Here is a 17272-nt window from a genome sequence, read left to right on the forward strand (position 1 = left end):
ATATTCCCCCCCCCCATTGCCTCCTTTCCAAAGCTCAGGCTGATTGCTACCAGAGGCGAAAGTTCGGGGGCTGGAAAAAAACACAGGCAGGGTTTCCTGGCCTGGCTGTGAGTTTTCTGGAAAATTGGGACGGGGAATGAAAAGGCAGGTGTGTGTGCCCCACAGAAACTTAAGCAGAGCAAAGGATTCTGGGAGTCACGCCAACCCCAATAGTGTGTTCTATAAGCAAAGGTGGGCTGGCTCACTGGGCTGTGCACCAATGCTAACAACCCCCCTTGTTTTCAGGGCAGGGGTCCCTCACCGGTCCTGCCATCCACTCCCCCCACGCCAAGACCCCTGACCCCTTGGAGCCAGCAGCCCCCTGCCAATCTCCCCGAATACAGCATGTGCAGTTCTTACTTGCGTATCTCTACGGTTTCCCTGTGATCCAAGGGGTGGGTGGCGGTATCTTCTTCCCTCCTTCACAATACCCCGCCCCCACCTTTTCTTGCTCCCATTTCACAGACCTGGAGGACTGAGCCCATTACAGGGAAACCTTGAAACCCTCTCGGCTGTCGCCGAAAGATTCCCAGCAATGCCTCTCTGCAGAAGCCGCAAATAATATTTTTTTTAGCAATTTTCTTTTCGAGAGAGAATTTGAAGGGTGGGGAGTCTCAGAGGGGCGGACGGGCTGTCTGTCTGTCTTGGAAGCGGCAGTGTGTGCAGGGGAAACCCAGTTTTGAACCTGTTCTGCTCCTGGAAGCGCTCCCATTGGCTGCCTGGGTTTGGTCCCCCTCTCTCTGCCCTGATTGGCTGCCCACTGCCAACATGACAGGCTGCCAGGGGGTCAGCCCACAGTGGCACAGCTGTGGAGGGGTGGAGCCCACCCCCCCCACCCCGCTCCATTTGACAGCCTTGCACACTTCTGCTCTGCTGCACGTACTGGGGGGGGGGGCTTCTGCCTTCAAGCCAGGGGAGGGAGCTCTTGGCATCTCCCCCTCCCCACTCCTGGGAATGACAGGGGGAAGGGGGCTTTGGAGAGGTTACACAGGGATGGAGAAATATAATTTGAGTCAGTGGGCGGGCTTGATGGCTCAGGATTCCTGCGAGGGTCTCTGCTAAGCAGCTTGTTGCCGGAGAGTCGGGGTGTTGGGTCCCCGGATGCCTGGGTCCTCTGGGAGGGAGACCAGGGCCTCAGGAGGGCATGAGTCACGGGTGCAGCCCTTGCTGGGAGAGAGCTACACACCTTTGCCTCCCTCCACTCTTTCTCCCCACCTTGCCTTTACAAGTGAGCTTATATAAGGGCTGCTGCTCTTTGCTTGTCCTCGGCTGAACTGTCTCTCTCTCGGTTCTCCATCGTGGGGGGGGGGGGGGAGAGAGATGAGGGGGTGGTTGTGGCAGCTTTGTGGATCATGCTGTGGGGAGGGGTGGGAGGGAGAGACAGATAAAAAGAAACATGCGCGCTGCAAAGAGAGGAAATCTGGGTATGTGGGTCAAGGTTCCACTGCTCCAGTTTTTTTTTTCCCAGTTTCTCAACACCTTTCCTAACCTCCCAGCCTCCTCGCCTCCCCACATGGTATTGAAAAAACACATTTATTTGCTCTCTCTCTGTGTGCGTGCACATGCAGCCAGGATACTTTGCAAATCTGGAGCCAGCTTCTGCCCCCCCCCATGCCACAGTGACCTCTGTCAATCCTCTGTGCCCGCCCCCCTGGCCTGAGGTCACTTCTGGAGTGGGTTGAATTTGTGAGCCATATTGCAAACGTGGACCGAAAGAGCTGGGTGGGTGGGTATGGGGGATCCACCTTTGCCCCCCTTCTTTTCAGTGTCCCTAGAGCAGGGAAATGGCCAAAAGTGAGGTGCAGGGGAACGGCACCAATGGGAAGCATTAAAAAGCAAGCCCCCATCCTACCACCCCCCCCCTCCAGAGAAGCAAGAAATGCAGCTCTCTCCGGTGTGGAAATAGAAGCAGCTGTGACGGGGTTTTGGGCGTTTTTGGAGCCCGGGGAAGGGTGCGCGGCGGTCTGGAATTGTGCCGGGCGGGGGGAGCGCTGCAGAAATTTGAGTAGGGGTGTCCTGTCTGGTGTGTGTGTGTGTAGACTGGGGGTGCAGGAAGGCAACAGAGGAAAAGCGGTGGGGTTTTCGCTCCACCCAGAAGCCTCTGGTGCAGCTGTTCCTCTCCCTTGTGCCGCGAGGTCAGAGGTCGGGGTGAAAGGTCGCTGGAGATTACGCTGCCTCCACACGTGCCCTCCGGCAGTTGCCGGGTAACGCAGGAGGGGCCCCCCCAATTGCTCCACTCTCCATTCACGCCGGAGCTATAAATATTCTCCGGGTCCCCCCTGGGACCTGCCTTGCTCCATTGCAAGGGGGGGGGGCGGGCAGAGGCTGTGTGCTCATCTCCGTCCAGCTTTGCTTGGGGGAAGACGGGCCTTCTCACACAAGGGACACGCTCAGCACCTTCCCAACAACACTCCCTTCCCCGAGTCACCCACAAAGGCTTGTCCCCACCCACTAGTCCCCACTGCTCTCCCTCCGCCCACCAGCCTCTGAGGTTGGGACCCGAGAAGAGAAGGTGAAGGGGTGATATGATAGCCATGTTCAAATATATAAAAGGATGTCATCTAGAGGAGGGAGAAAGGTTGTTTTCTGCTGCTCCAGAGAAGCGGACACGGGGCAATGGATTCAAACTGCAAGAAAGAAGATTCCACCTAAACATTAGGAAGAACTTCCTGACAGTGAGAGCTGTTCGGCAGTGGAATTTGCTACCAAGGAGTGTGGTGGAGTCTCCTTCTTTGGAGGTCTTTAAGCAGAGGCTTGACAGTCATCTGTCAGGAATGCTTTGATGGTGTTTCCTGCTTGGCAGGGGGTTGGACTGGATGGCCCTTGTGGTCTCTTCCAACTCTAGGATTCTTGATTCGCAGCTGTCCGGCATCCTGTTCTCACAGCGGCCACCCAGGTGCCCTTTGTGGGGAACCCCCCAGCAGAATCCGAGCACAGCCCCTCAAATTCTCTCTCGAAAAGAAAATTGCTAAAAAATTATTTGCAGCAAAACTTTGATTCCTGCTGGGTTGAGGGGGTGCTTTCCGGGGGGGGGGGGGAGGCAGCAGCAGCAGCAGGATGAAGCTAGCCTTAAAAAAATAACCAATAAATGCATATGGTCACCCACAGCATAGGTTGAGATCCGTTGCGATTCCTGCATTGCAGGGGGTTGGAATAAATGACCCTCGGCGTCCTTGCAACATAACAGTTCCATGACGCTGAGATGACTGTGATGATTTATTAGGTTTCTCTACCGCCCCTCCTCAAAAAAAAAACCTCAGGGCAATTCACAAGATAAAAACACAAATATTTAAAACCAAAGCGACCAAACATGCTTCCTCTTTGCTTCCCTGTGTGCCCACTGCTTTCTGGGGACGCCCCATTTAAATAAGGCTTTGAGACACCCCCTCTCCCCGAGCAAATGGAGATGTGTGACCTGGGCAGTGGCACACAGGCCTGGCAGGATTTCCACCATGGTGGGGAGAGTCCCTCATGCTCGGGTCCTGCTTGCAGGTTTCCCATGGAGGCATCTGGTCGGCCGCTGTGAGAACAGGAGGCTGGCCTAGATGGGCCCTCTTTGGCCTGATCCGGCAACCAGCCAGGCTCTTCTGGCATTCTTGATTGCTGCACCCGTGTTTCCCCGGTGCACATGTTCCTGGGTGCTTTGAGGTGCTCTTTGGCTCATGCCCATGCCAACAGGCTTCTCGAGCGGTGGAGGTGGGGGGCGCACGGCAGCGCACCGCTCAGAATCCATGTGGCCACTTTTGAGTTTGCACAAGGCTACGCAATCTTGGCAGCAGGTCAAGTGGGCATCCCAGCGCCGTGTCTCCTGCAGCCAGAGAGTGTGTGGGTCCTCAGCCTCTCTCTTGCACACTGTCTTCCAACCTGGACCGTCCTGATCTCCCTGCACTGATTCAGAGGCAGTTGCCGTGTGTGTGTGTGTGTGTGTGTGTGTGTGTGTGTAGACATCTGCCTCCCATCTGTGTTTTCAGGATGGTGAAATGTGCTCTGTGGGATTTTTGGTGGTACGGAAAAGTTGTGCGGGGCTCTCTCTCTCTCCACCCCCCTTTCTGCATCCCAGGACAGAACTGAGGGATTCTAAAAAGCTCAGTCGGTACAGCGTGAGACTCTTAATCTCAGGGTTGTGGGTTCGAGTCCAGTATTTGGGCAAAAAAGATTCCTGCATTGCAGCGGGTCCGATGAGATGACCCTCGGTGTCCCTTCCAAGCCTACAATTCTATGATAAGGTTGCTATGAAGTTCTCGCTGTGAATCATGTGGCACTTTCTTTGTATTAAACTCTGTCGCTTGGTAAATAGGTGCTGGGATGTGGGAGGGTGGGGTCCAAACCTGTGCAGATGTTTGGTCATGGTTATGGGGATGCGGGTGGCGCTGTGGGTTAAACCACAGAGCCTAGGGCTTGCCAATCAGGTCGGCGGTTCAAATCCCGCTCCCGTTGTTTGGTCACTGCTCCTGCCCACCTAGCAGTTCGAAAGCACGAAGTGCAAGTAGATAAATAGGTACCACTCCGGCGGGAAGGTACACGGCGCTTCCATGCGCTGCTCTGGTTCACCAGAAGCGGCTTAGTCATGCTGGCCACATGACCCAGAAGCTATACGCCGGCTCCCTTGGCCAGTAACGCGAGATGAGTGCCGCAACCCCAGAGTCGTCCGCGACTGGACCTAACAGTCAATGGTCCCTTTACCTTGCCTTTTTGTGCATGCCCAGAGGCATACTGTCCCTAGCAGCCAACCGGCAAGTGAAACACATGGGGATCCTGCCAGATTCTGGAGGCAGCAGCTCAGGGAGGAGAGGGGCAGCTCATCAGATCCACTTACTTTTTCTCCCCCCCCAACCCACCCCATGCTGGAAACTCCTTCCATGTGCCCTTGACGTTGCCAGCAGGAGGAGAGAGCATAGTATGCGCCAGATTGCCAGATATTGCAAGCAGAACAGATTATGCAAGTCACAGATTGTAACAAGCCTCCATCCTGCTGCCAGCGCCTGAAATTCTGAATTTATGTTCCGTGTGTGGGGAGGGGGTGGGGGTGGTAGTAGTGTTGGCAAGGTTCTGCTCTATGGGAGTTTGCCCTGGCCCCGATGCTGATACATACCTGCTGTGTCCAAGACCAGGAGGAGGGCAAAATGTTAAGAAGTCAAGGCAGACGTATCTGGATACAAAAACAAAATGAAGTAAAATGAAATTAAGGGGTGGCAAAGAAACTGTTGTGCGTTTCAAAGGGATGTTTGGAAAGTCAGAAGCTGAATGACAGATTTCGGAACGGGCATTTCCGAGAGCAAAGGAGTGAGGTTGAAAGTAGGGGACCACCCCACCCCACCCCACCTGAAAGTTCACCTTGCAGCCGTGAGGATTGTGCAGCCGGGCGCCACTCTCCCGTCGGCACCATCCATGCGCAGGTAACCCAGCCGGGCGCAGAGCGCGTGGCTGCTGTTTGCGGCCACTCCGGTCCGTCCACCTTGCGCGCCCATCCGCCGGCTGGAGACCCGCTTGCAAAGGCGCAAACCCCGGCCAGTTTCCCTACGTGCCTAAATCCTCCATCACCACCCTGCCCGCTCCTCTCCTGCAGCGGCCTCCGTGCGCCCTCCTGCGCTGTGCCCCTCTCCAAATCCCCGTCCGGTTCCTTAACGCACTCTGCACCTTCCCTGGCCATTTGCGCCCTGCATCCCGCTCCAGGCACCTGCCCGTCTTTCCCCCCACTCCACCCTCCAGGAATAATAATAATAATAACAACAACAATAATTCGCTGCCACCCCCGGCGCCCTGCCTTCTTGGCTCTCCTGCGCCTCTCCTCCTCCTCCTCCTCGCTCGCTCGCTCGCTTCCTTCCTTCCTTCCCTGACGCTCTCGGTGCGCTTCCACCAGCGGCCTCTCCGGCGCATGGGAGCATGTGAGCGAGGCTGGGAACATGGAAGTGAGGCGGCCTTTTTGCCGGAAAGGGAGGGGGGCGGCAGGAGGAGGCGGAGGCGGAGGGATGTCTGGGCTCGGGGAAGGGAGGGGGGCCTGCGAGGGGGTTGGGCAATGAACACAACCCTCATTTCTTTGTTTGAGTAGAGAGACCGAGGGAGGGGAGGGGGGGCGCTGGAGCGAGCCGAGGCAAGCAAAGCCCAGCCATCGAGTGTGCACGGGAGTTTTAGTACAGAGAGCTCTGAGCGCCCGAAACCCTGTGGATTGATCCTAGTTGGCACTAAAGTCTGCTCCCCAAAGAAGCAAGATTGGCCATTTTTTTCTTTTCTTTTCTCCCTCTCTCTCCTCCCTTCCCACCCACCCCAATTTCGATTTTTTTTTTCACCCCTTCCTCTCCCCCGTGGGGTGCTGTTTTTTGTGGGTTGGTGGTTTTTTTTTTTTGGAAAATTCGCCAATATTGTACATTTTCTTCTTCTTCAATTTTTTGGGGGTTTTATTTTTATTTTTTGGTTTTTCCATCCTTCCTGCTGGCCGGGCGAGGGGAGATCCCGAGGAACAAAGCCCTTCTCCCTCCACACCCCCGCAACCTTAACAGTCCCCTTCCTGCAGGTAACGTTGGATCCGCACCCCCAAACCCCCCATTTGCTGTCTGTGTCTGGTTCCCCCTCCCCTCTCTCTTTTCTCCCCTCCTTCTGCCAGTTTTGGGGGATCTCGCCGTAAACGTGTGCGCTGGTGTGTGTGTGTGTGTGTGTGTGTGTGTGTGTGTGTATGTGTGTGTGTGTGTGTGAGAGTGTGTGCTGGAGGGGGAGTGTTGCAGCCTCTGTGTGTGTGTGTCTCGTTGGAGGGGAGCTGCGTTGTGTGTGTAAGGTCTTTTCCTGGCTGCTACTGCTGGCTTTGTTATCTTGCCTGGAAGAGAGAAGACAAGCGAGGAGGAAGGGAAGGGAAGACTGGCGGAGGAGGACAGGGTGTGTGTGTGTGTGGGGGGGAGCCCAGTCTGCCACAGGCCTGGCTGCCTTCTGGGCTCACCTTGCATGCCACCTTTAAAGGAACAGGCGTCAGACCAGGGTTCGGCAGACAGACGGACAGACGGCACACTTTTGGAGAGACCTTCCTGCAGCAGCACCCATGCGCGCCCCTTGACTAGCCCAGCTCCGGATGGATAGCCTACAGAGCCGGCCTCCCTTGGCGGAGTAGGGTGCAAATGGACTGGAGTTGCCCAGAGCCTTCTGGCCGAGACGGAGGACGGACCCACGTCGACACAGCCGCCGCCACCACCGGGGCAGGAACGCGATGGAGTTTCGCTGGGTCGCGGCTTCGCCCTGAACGCAGCTTCTGTGGCCTGGCTGGTGCCACCCCTGCCCGATCGGTAGATCAGGAAGGAGCCCGTTCCCACAACCTGCTGGGCCCCGAGGCGATGTGGTGGTAGAGGAGGTACAGCAGCACCCCCAAAGTCCCTCCAGCGGTTTCTGCAGCTGGAGCAAACGGGGTGGGGGGCGACCCGGCTTGGTGGGATGATGGACCTCCGCTGGGAGCCTCCAGCTCAGGGCGCCTCCGTTGCCCTGCACACATTGCGGCATAGAAGTAGGACTTCGTATTTTTTTTGGGGGGGTGCCCACTTTCTTAGAGGTCGGGACACCCCAAATCCTCTTCCGGCGAGTGTGGAGATCAGCTTGGCTGTTATGTTGCCTGCTCTTTACGGTTTGGGCCGAATTGCAGTTGGGAGCCAGAGGCCCAGACCCTGATGTGAGGACGACGTCCGGTCTTCTTAATGGTCCGGGTGTCCTTCTTTGCGGTGACGGCCCAGAGATGTCTTTGGAGGAGCTGTGGCAGAGCAGAGAGAATACCCCTGCTCTTGGAGCTGGTGGGAGCAGGTTGGGGGGTGGGGGAGCCGAAGCACAGCTGGCGTGGCCTGCCTTTTAACCGTGCAACTTTGCACAAACTCTCCCCCCACCCCATGGTCTCGCTGCGCCCAGATCCTGGTTCCTCCAGGCTGGGCAGGATATGACCCCCTGTGTGAGTTTTAAAGGCAGCACTTTTCCGTCCTCCGTGGGGCAAGGCCCCAGGATTGCTGGGCTGGGGATTGTTGTGTCTCTGTAACAGGCAGAGGGCCCCCGCCTGTAAATATAGGCCCGCCCCCCCGCCTGTAAATATTCAGAGGGGGCTGCGAGTGGAACTGATTTGAGACAAGTGTGTTCCGAACTGCTGGGGGAAGTCAGGATTGAGTCGCGATCTGTGGGGTGGGAAAGGCCGCGAATCATATGGGGCAACCTCCTGTTTGGGGGTTTGACCGGAATATATGCATTTTTGGGGGTGCCAAGGGCAGCACAGAGGCGTTTGACGGGGGACAACGACACCCTCCGTGGATTCATTTTTCTTGAAACTGGGGGAAAGACCAAGTGCAGAAAGTTTTGATAATAGTAAGCGGGGGGGGGGGGAGGTTGGATCCAGCAACTGTGACTCTGTGTGGGGCTGCAAATTAGTTTGTAATAGAAGTTCATGTAATAGAAGTTAACTTGCAAACTCCAGCCCCCTTGCCCTTCTCTTAACGGGTTTTTTTTTGGCGGGGGGGGGGAGTGCGTTCCAAGGTTAAGAGTTTCGAAACAAAGTCCATACAAGACTCGGTTCGCTTGTGGGGGGGGGGCTTTTTTTTTTTACGAGGGTGGGGAGGCAGAAAGTTGAATTGAGGATATCTTTGAAGCAAACAGCTTAGATAAGCTGCATCTGTTTCCTCCGAGGAGCTGAGACCATGGCAAGCCTCTCAGCCTTTGCTTAGGGTTGTCTGCCAGGAAGTGAGCAGGGTGCAAAGTGGAGAGAAAGAGCGCCTCTGAGAGCGTACAGAGTGTCTTCCGGCTGCCACTGAGCAGGCGCAGCTCTACGCTCCGACTATGGGGCTGGGGTGGTGGTGGAGGGAGATAGCTGCCCAGAGCTACACATTGATGTGGGTTTGGGGGTGTGTGTGTGCTAGGAATAATGTGAAAGGGGAGCGTGATCGAATGCTTACCTGCAGCGCCAGGTGCGCCTGGCCCTTTAAGAGTGCCCAGGTGGAGCAGGACAGGTGCGCTGTGATGAGGGTGGCACCTACTGGCTGACAAACTAGTTAAGCAGGCAGCAGCCTTCTCCTAGTGCAGAAAGGAAGCCCAGGTGAGGCCCGCACAGTGCTTGGCTGGTTTTTTTTTTGCCCCCTGCAAATATATATATATATATCTCTTGATGTTTGCTGCCTCTTCAACTATGCTGAATAGGGCAGGTGTGTGTGTGTACTTGTTAGAAGAAATGCTTTTCGTTTTAGGTGCTGTAGGTGTGTTTGAGCGAGAGATAAAGGGAAGCTCTGCCTCCGTCTCAGAGTTGGGCAATCTTCTCCGGCTGAGAAAACCCCGACTTGTGAATGTTTGGCACTGGCCCCTGGTTTTTTTTGGGGGGGGGGCTGGCTGGTGTGTCGGCCCTCCTGGGGTTGGCTGGTCACCCTGGCCGCACTTCTGTTCCCAGGGGTCATTGTGTGTGTCCGCCCAGATCCGAGCAGCTGTCCGAGGGCAGGGGCTTTGGGGGTGGGAGGGTCCTAGGGGGGACGATGATGCCCTCCCTCCGGGTATGAATGGGGACCTCTCCACCTCTTCCCCTGCACCCCCACTGCCCGGCCTGCCTCACACTCTCACTTTCCCCGAAACCCGTGTCACATGGTCTCTCCTTGTGGGTTGGCTCAAAGCAGCAAGGGCTGCTGGGAGCCAGGACACCTGGGTTCTATCTTTTTGCCCAGCTCCAGGAAAAGGGATTTATGTGGGTTTGCGGAAATGAGATTTTGGAGTGAAGGTTTTGGGGTGCCGGCTAGGTTCGGGTGCTTCTGTCCTCCTGAATGCCAAAGTGGGTGCGTGGGGGGGGGGGTAATTTAGAGACAAGTGCCAGAACTCCTGGGTTCCTTGGGAGTGGAATATTTGAGGTCTCGGCCAAAAACCTCTGGGCCCTTCCCACTTCCTGCCGTGTTTGGAATCCTGAGCGTAGAGAAAGAGAAAAGACCGGGGGGGGGGGCGGCAGGGAAGGTTTTGGGGGCCTGGAAGTGTGCCTGTGATATGGGCCAAGCCCTATGCCTCTTGGGGGGGTTTAATGAACAGCCCCCACGCTGCATCTGCCCCCTTCCCTTGGTCCTTGTTTTAAAAAGGACAGTTTGGGGTGTGGGCTCTTGGTTAACCCCTCCCCACACCAAATCCCAGCCCACGCTCCCCTTCTCCCCCCCTTACTTCATAAAATTTTTATACTGCTTGATTGTAAACCCCACCCATAAAACCTCAAAGTGTTTCACATGCAAGACCCCCCCCCGACCTTGGCGGAAAAACTCTCCCCCAAAATACTGCTTAGTAGAGCCTCACTGGATAGGAATCTCCAGATATCACCTTTTTAAAAACAACAACGTTGAAAGCCCTCTGACTTCCCTCAGCCCCAGAAACTAGGACTCCCCACCCCACCCAAAAATGATAGACCCCCATAGAACAGTTTTAACTCAGCCCCTCATTTTAAAAAATATATCAGCCTGCTGTTTTCCCCCTGCTTGTTTTCTCTGGTGGGGAATTAAGAAGGGGGGGAGAGGTCTGATTCCAGAGAATTGGGGTGTCACGAGATTGAACATACACCCACTTTCTACTGACCCCCCCAATTGTGCTTCTTTCTGGGAGGCAGAAAGTTTGCATGAAGTCTCTTCCGTTGCTGTTTAGAATTGAAACCCCAAATTTCTTTATTCGTTGGATTTTGTGTGTGTGTGTGTGTGTGTGTGTGTGTGTATTTTTGCACCTGTGCTGATAATACACCTGGAGTTTCCTTATGCTCATCTTTCCCTTCTCCCTGTTTGGAAAACCACTTCCTTGCAGGGGAAGGCGTGGAAATTTCACACAAGGTGCTACTTGTGAGGAAGGAAAAGTGTGTTTGCTGCACCTGGTTGCTGGTTACTCAGGGCTAGGGACTTGTGGGGTGCTGTCCTCTCTCCTACACAGAGATGTATAGGATATGGATTTCAGGCTCTGAGGCAGGTCCTGGACTCTCCTCAGGGGGCCTTGGGGTAACACTGAGGGCTCCTCTCCCCCACCTGCAAAAAATAAAAATATCTACCCTCCCCTGTTTTGTGGCATTTGGGCCTCCTCTCCCTGGGTTTTTTCCACGAACCCCTGTCGAAATCCAGGAAGAGCAGTTTTTAGGTAGCCAACCCTGGAGATTTAAAGTGATATTATAGGACTACAGAATTGTAGAGTTGAAAGGTACCCAAATTTTTTGTCCAATGTGGGATTTTTTTTTAAAAAAAATACAGCTTTAAACAGCCACAGCTTCCCCTCCACTCAGCAACTCCTGGGAACTGTAGTTTGCTAAGGGTGGGGGTGGGGAGTCATCAGGAGATGCCTATTCCCCCTTCCCAGAGCTACAGTTCCCAGTATTTCTCGGGATTGTTAGACCACTAAGGACTGAAACTCTGGGAAGGGGGAATAGGGGTCCCCGAATGACTCTCATCGCTCTTAACCAACACAAGCATTCCCAGGATTCTCTGGGAGAAGCCTGGACTGGCATGACAACTGCTTTAAATGCATAGTGAAGTTGCGGCCTTGCCTTAATAATAGCAGGGGAGAAACCCCCCAAAACTGTATTTAGGTTGAAATACCTTGGCTGTTGTTGTTTTTTGTCTTGCTTTGGGGAGAGAACAAGGGTCCGTGTGAGTGTGTGAAGTTTCAGTGCACGTTAGCCAAAGCATAGCTTACAACCCTGCTCCTGTTGTATCACAGGCATTGCCTACTAATGTTTTGGACTACAACTCCCATCAGCCCCAGGGGCTGATGGGAGTTGTAGTCCAAAACATCTGGTGGGGGCGGTCCCAGGTTAGTGAAGGCTCTCCTCACCCACCAGTGTGCCTGTGTGCACCCCCGTGGAGAGAGCAATGGGGGCAAAGCCCCAGTGAAGCTTTAGGGCTGCGGAATTGGGGGCGCTGAACCTCAACCCTTGAGTCCTGTTTTCCTGTCGCAAAAAACCTTCCAATATTTATTTACCTGCCGCATTGATACCCCGCAATTTTCCCCGTCAAGGAGGCATAAATGGCTGGCCTACAGTTAATCCTGCACAGTGGGTTAGGCTGAGAGAGGGAGGTCACCCATGTTGAGATAAGACCCTCACAGTAGCTGGGCTGAAAGGTTTGGGTTTGTATTCATTTTCAATTTTTAAAAAAATAATAATTGGTGAGCGACTGTGGCGGCTGACATGAGCCGGCAGGAAGAGAATTGCCTATATATACTCCAATCTGCTAGTGCGGATCTTGTTCCAGGGTGCAGAGAAGGAGAGATAAGGACCCCAGAGGCTGCCCTTGGCTGGGGGGGGGGGGAATGCACAGAAACGAGAAAAACCACCCCTGCGTAGGGGTCCTCGAGGCGGAGGCCCCCGAAGGGAGCATCTGTGTGCGTGGAGAAGGCAGAAGGTGGCGCATGGCTGCACTTGTCTGCCCCGTCTTGCCGGCTCCTCCTGCCCTAACCTTTGCGCTTTTCCTCCTCTGTCGGAGGCAGCGTGCTGGGAAATCGCAAGTGCGGAGCGCATGCTTCCTGTAGGCCCCTGCCTGACCCGTCGTGAGGCCAGAAAGCTGGACTAAAGTGGGCCGCTAGCCCGATCCAACACGTATATGTTATGTCCCCCTTAGCAGAGAACAGTTGTCGTGTCGGGTCCCGAGGTAAGCAAAAAAATAACTAAATCCCCTTATTGGGCCAGTTTGGGCTGGTGTAGAATGTGTTGTCTGGTGCATTTGCAAAACTCTGAGAAACCCAAAAAGAGCTCTGCAAAAAGAGATGAAATAAAGCAAAGCAAAGCCCGGTCCTTTCCCAGGGGGTGCTCCTTGTGGGCCAAAAATATCCGCAAGGGTCCCCCTGCGCCAGCGGGCCCAGCTGCCTGCGTCGCACCAGGGCGGCGTTACATCATCAGGCGCTGCAGATTGCGCAGTCTTGCATCATCAGGGCAGGACACCAGCTGCTGTGCCAGGGAAGCACATGTGGGGCCGGCTTCGCTCTCTCTGCTTCCCAGCGAGGCCTAATCCACAACCTCTTTGCTCTGCTGCTTCTTTTCCCCCTCCCCAGCCTAACTGTACATTGCCAGAAGCCACACACACACGCACACACACACACACGGTCATTCATATGACACAGAATGAAAATAGGACTGTCCTGGAAGCAGTACGTTTCTGAGCACAATTCAAAGGCTTGGTGCTGACCTTTAAAGCCCTAAACGGCCTCGATCCATTATACCTGAAGGAGCGTCTCCACCCCCATCGTTCAGCCCAGACACTGAGGTCCCGCTCCGAGGGCCTTCTGGCGGTTCCCTCACTGCGAGAAGCCAAGTTACAGGGAACCAGGGAGAGGGCCTTCTCGGTAGTGGCACCCGCCCTGTGGAACGCCCTCCCACCAGATGTCAAAGAGAAAACCAACTACCAGACTTTTAGAAGACATCTGAAGGCAGCCCTGTTTAGGGAAGCTTTTAATGTTTAATAGACTATTGCATTTTAATATTCTGTTTGAAGCAGCCCAGAGTGGCCAAATGGGTGGGGTATAAATTATTATTATTATTATTATTATTATTATTATTATTATTATTATTATTATTATCTGGGGCCCCTGGGTGTCCCAAGGATGTTTGCATGTGGGTGTTCTTGTTGAAGGAGTCCCGGGACCTCACCTCAGTTATAGGCCTCACGACCCCCAAATCGGGGGCGTTGCGCATTGAAGCGCATGAAGCCCCAGTGATCATGTTGATGCGCTGTGAGCAAGATTAAAAGTCCCACCTCAGGGAGGAGCCAATTTGCTAGGAGAGGAATGCAGGGCAAGAGTTTTCATCAATATTTTTGGTTTAAAAATGTCGCGTACACGTGTGCGACAGCTCACTTTCGTGGTTGTGAATACAGAACCAGAGACAGGTGGAAAGTGGTGGTTTGTAGTGGACTGTTCGGTTTGGAGTACAAAATAAAGTGGTTTTAAGCTTGTGCCTAGAGTATTTGGTTGCAGTGTCTCAGCGGATGCCCGTTTAGGAGCCAGCATGGTGCAGAGATTAGCAGTGTCGGGCCAGGACCTGGGGAACCAGGGTTCAAATCCTCACTTGAAGCTCACTGGGCGACCTTGCATCCAGCCACAGTCTTTCAGTCTCACCTACCTCGCAGGGTTGTTGGTGGGGGTGAAGTGGAAGCGAGAGAACGATGCAGCGTCTTGGAGGAAAAGTGGGATATAAATTCAGGAAAGAGCAAGAATGAGCACCTGGAACGAGGTCTGGGTCCTGTTTCTGGGTTCCCTGGAAGAGTAGGTAGAACTCGGGCCGAAAGCCCGGCCTGGGGAGAGCAGTGAACTCTGCATGTGGTCAGAGGTACGCCGCTTTGTTGCTCCGCACGTCCCAGGGCTGACGTGGGAACAAAAAGCCTCTGGGTTGGGATCTCGCCAGAGTTGAATCTCCAGCTCAGCTTCAGTCTTGCTGCTGATTTGGAATTTACTCAGGTGGTGCAAATAGGACGTTTTGTAGATGGCGAGAGAGAAATGTCCCTGCCCCCAAGGAGCTTACAGTCTGAAATTTGACAGAGAGGAAATAACAGAGGAAGCTGTTGTTTCAGTTGCATCGTGTATTTAAAAGGCTACTGGAGTGGGGTGCGTTTTGAGAGTGTGGGGGGGAAGGGGGAAGCACTGGGCGTGGGCTCGGATCCTCAGCCCGGGTTGCCAAAGAGACCTTGGCACTGTCTCCAGCTGCTCCACCCTCCGGAAAGGGATCCCCCCAGCCCTCGTGGGCGTCTCTGAAGGGGCCCCTTGTGCTGGCTGGAGTGGACCCTTCTGAGTGTCCATTGTCTCTGCACACTGGGGCCTTTATCTCTGCCAAGGCTGATAACGCAGACTCTCCCCAGTTAACGGCCATTATGTCATTTACGAGAGCATCCCTGTTAATGCCTTTTTAATGCGCCATTCTTCTGCAGCCCGGCTTGTTCCCATTTTACAGATGAACTGAGGGCCTGCCTTGGCTGCTGCTGCTGCTGTGTGCGTGCATGCGTGCGTGCGTGCATTCTGCAACATGACATTGATGCAACAACTATGCATTTGCGGCGGATTCATACTGGGCCATGCACAAATTCATTGCGCTTTGCGGGTTCTTCTGCAGTGCATCCGCGGTACCAACTCTTGCGCCGTAGCGGGACATGGGCGGTGCGCGGGGAGTTACGGGGTCTCGGGAGGAAACGATGGGGTGCGCACTGATTGGAAGCGAAGCAGTACGTTTGCCCCCAAACTCTTGCAAGCGCAAGAAGTATAGAAAGCGTGGAACCGCCCCGAGAGCACCAGAAGCACAATTAATCATCAATGCAGGGTTAAAAGGACATCCGAAGGATCGCTCTCAGCTGTGAAGCAACCTTGTGGCGCAGAGGTGAGACCGGAATGCCAGCTCTCTCTCTCTCTCGCTCGCTCGCAGGTGCCCGATTCCAACTTTCCCCTTCAACCTCCTCTCTGGGTTTCCCCCTTATTTGAAAGAGAGTTTTGACACTCTGGTGACTAAGCTGGTTCCGCAGAAGGCAGGGCAGGTTCACCGGGGCTGTGGTTTTGTTTTTTGGCTCAGCCCTAGAGGGAATATCGCCGGATAAGTTGGGTTGGTTTTTTTTGTTTTGTTTTGTTTTGCAGGAAGAGCTTTGGAGCACACGGCCTGCTTCCTCCCAAGGCTGTGGCTCAGCGGTTCCAACAAGGGGTGGGCAGGTGTGTGTGGATTTTGGGGTTCCCCTACGATGGCACCTTTAGGGACACACCAGCTTGGCACGACTCTCCCCCTCGGGAGGAATGAGCAACTGAAATACAGTACCAAGCGTGCATGTCCTGGGCTGCAGTCTCTGGGCTTTTGATAAGTTGCAGCTGTTGTGTCCTTGGAGCTGATAAGGCAAGCAGGCCTTGCAGCTTTCGCTTGGGGCGGCCGAGGCGAGCCGGGTGCAAATCCTGCAAGGGGGGGTCAGCTTCTGGGTTCTGTAGGGAAATTGTGCAGGGAGGTTCAGGAAGAAGAAGGGCCCTTGCTCACGGGCAGAAGATCCCCCCCCCCCCAGGTTGGATCCTCGAAAGGCTAGGCAGACTTTCCCTGCGCCCTCTTGCAAAAAGAACACATCGGCTTCGGAGTTTCCTGGAGTTCAGCAAAGAAATTTCTTTCCCTCGCACCTCCCAAAGGTGTCCCGGCAATTATGGCGAAGGCGTTTGCTTCAAAGCGCAAGGAGGTGCAAGTTTCGCTCGGTTTGCGCATCCCCGATGGGAGTGCGCTGGGGGGGGGGGAGCCTGTGCTTCCTCTGGGGCAGAGGCAGTTTGGCACACAGGGGAATTGCGGCCATTTCTGGAGTGGGGCATGTCTGCAGAGCTATGCAAGAACGTGTGTGTGTGTGTGTGGAGCTGGATGCTCTCTTCAAGTGGGATTGGAGGTCAATAGGTGGCGTCACCCTGTGGGATTCGATTATTCCCTGAAAATTTGCAGTATGTGTGTGTGTCTGTGAATTTCTGACTCTTCAGTCAAAGCCTCCTTCGTCCTCTCTAACTCCTGCTTCCTTCCTTCCCTGCAGGATTGGGTCCCACACCATGGCTGGAGCGTAGTCAGACCCTGCCCCCCACACCAGCCGTGTCTCGCATGGGCCCGGCATGTGGGGGGAGTCAGCCAATGAGAAGGCAGCGACGGGCCCCCCCTTCCTTTGGTGAGTGGGCTGGTTTTCAATGTCCTCCCGTGAATGAATTTTTTATGGTTTTTTTGTTTTGTTTTTTACTTTCCGGTTTGACCCTTTTCAGCAATTTTTGGGATTTCTGTGTTTTGTTTTGTTTTTTGGTTGGCAGCGGGGGGGGGGGCTGTGTTTGGGGGTGGGCAGGGGGTGGGTGCGACCTTGAGGGTTTTTTGTGTTTTGGGAAGGGGATTTGCTGTTCTGGCGCAAACTATGCAATAATGGAGCAAGAACAGGGGACCTTTTTCCAGGCGAGGGCCACGTTCCCTTCTGAGCAGCCGTTTGGGGGCCCACAGAGGGCGTGGCCTGAGGCAAAGGTGGGCAGGCTACAAATGTGACTTTCGCCTTCCGCGCATGCTTGCGCATCCAGACAAGGAAGAGGCCTTCTCAAAGGCTGAAGGACACATTCCAGCTGGGCCAAAATCTTTGGGGTGCAAAGCTGGGCTGATGAGGGGTGTGGCGTGTGGAATGTTCTGGGGGCCTGAAGAAGTGTCCTGGAGGGGCCACATTGGACTCCTTAGGCCTGAGATTTCTCGCCTTTGCCACAGACAATTGAGAAGGATACATTTTGGTACATCAAAAAACATGGCTTTTTGTGCGTGTTTGTGTGTGTTTGTGTTTGT

At 54.5% G+C, this 17272-nt stretch overlaps 1 protein-coding gene across 5 annotated transcripts in view; it reads left to right on the forward strand.

Moving 5' to 3' along the window:
• KDM6B (lysine demethylase 6B) overlaps nt 1-17272 on the forward strand; it is a 90118-nt gene that overhangs the window by 14418 nt on the left and 58428 nt on the right. For 3 of the 5 annotated variants that reach the window (XM_033171219.1, XM_033171223.1, XM_033171224.1), the window contains exons 1-2: nt 6389-6550; nt 16500-16628. The gene's annotated coding sequence lies outside the window, so the exon portion shown is untranslated. Of the gene's footprint in view, nt 1-6388; nt 6551-7348; nt 7373-16499; nt 16629-17272 lie in introns of those variants that run through there. The other 2 variants (XM_033171221.1, XM_033171220.1) reach the window with 2 other exon arrangements.

Source organism: Lacerta agilis, chromosome 14 (assembly GCF_009819535.1).
Source record: "Lacerta agilis isolate rLacAgi1 chromosome 14, rLacAgi1.pri, whole genome shotgun sequence".
In the NCBI taxonomy this organism is placed as follows: domain Eukaryota; kingdom Metazoa; phylum Chordata; class Lepidosauria; order Squamata; family Lacertidae; genus Lacerta; species Lacerta agilis.